Here is a 1,426-nt window from a genome sequence, read left to right as displayed (position 1 = left end):
TACGACTCCTGTACGCCACCGCAATCGTCTTTACCTTGATTGCAGTCTTCATCCATCAAAACTTTACTAGCGAGACACTGACTGGTTATGCAGTAGTTTGCGTCTCATCTGGCCATACAGCGGTGGGATATGTGTTGACATTCTGTTCAGTCTGTACTTCACACAGCGCGACGTGACGTGTGAGGGCCCGCGCTCTTCAGAGACAATTACAGAATATGACAGCGCTCGTGTTTTAAAGCGAAACACTGGAATGAATAATTCACTTAAAACGCAACGTGAGTCTCTGTTCTCTCTGCAATCTCTGATGTAATCATCCTGGTTTCCTTTATATTAGCGCTGTTTTGGACGGATTGTTTGAATGCATTCGCTTACTGGATCATTGGACTGAAAACATTCCCGGAGTTTAGCGGCTTAAAATGATCTAATCGCAAGCAGAGAAGCAAAATTGGGTTAAAGGGTTAGAATAGAAATTGTGCTTTAGTAATTTTGCGTTAAATTATTTTAAGGCATTAAGGATTGTAAAATTAATCGCATGCGTTAACGATGTTTGTATATAAGCCTTTTTAATAGAAATCACACAAATTTATACCATGGGCTGTTTGAATACTCAGTTCTGATCAAATTTATATAATCATACTGCGCTACTTTATTTTACTTCCAAATTTTAGATCTACTCACCTGTAGATAAAATAACTAATGGAAATTAAGCATTAGGCTATGTTTGTTAAGTCAAATTTTGTGCTGCAAACATCAACAGCAGTTTTACCTTGTCCATGTGACCAGTGTATAAGCAAGATAATAGGTGTGCATAAAACTATTTAAAATGATAGAATATTAGAATGTTTAATTCTAGAAATTCTGATTTCAATAAAACATTGTGTTTTAAGAACTCACCCAGAAGCCAACAATAAACGTCCCACTGCTCACAGAAGGAGAGAAAGCCGAGATATCATGCAGTGTTCCAGGGGATTTGCATGAATCACACAACAAGTATTGTGTGGACAGGGATTGAGCCTGATGAAGTTAAAAGGCCAATCTTTCGTGTGATTGGCCGGGATGACGAGTTTTCAACATTGACTTTCCATCCTAAGCTTGAACATCACAATACTAACCTCACCTGCAGAGTCATTTTTCAAGAAAACATCCAGACTAAAAGTACTGTCATCCTTAAAGTAAGATGTATCTATCATTTCACTTACAGTATAACACATCACAAGATTGTTATGGACAAAACTAATAGCAATAGTGACCCTGGACCACAAAACCAGTCATAAGGGTCAATTTTTTCGAAATTGAGATTTATACATCATCCGAAAGCTGAATGATTAGGATTTCCATTGATGAATGGTTTGTTAGGATAGGACAATATTTGGCCGAGATACAACTATTTGAAAATCTGGAATCTGAGGGTGCAAAAAAAATCAAA

The 1,426-nt window shown here is 37.3% G+C and overlaps 1 pseudogene; it reads left to right on the top strand.

The window, feature by feature from the left end:
* Nucleotides 1-1,426, top strand: part of LOC107704696 (sialic acid-binding Ig-like lectin 7) — a 3,387-nt pseudogene that overhangs the window by 904 nt on the left and 1,057 nt on the right.

Source organism: Sinocyclocheilus anshuiensis, unplaced genomic scaffold, assembly GCF_001515605.1.
Source record: "Sinocyclocheilus anshuiensis isolate Anshui unplaced genomic scaffold, SAMN03320099.WGS_v1.1 scaffold758, whole genome shotgun sequence".
Classification (NCBI taxonomy): Eukaryota; Metazoa; Chordata; class Actinopteri; order Cypriniformes; family Cyprinidae; genus Sinocyclocheilus; species Sinocyclocheilus anshuiensis.
This window is presented reverse-complemented; position numbering and strand designations above follow the sequence as displayed.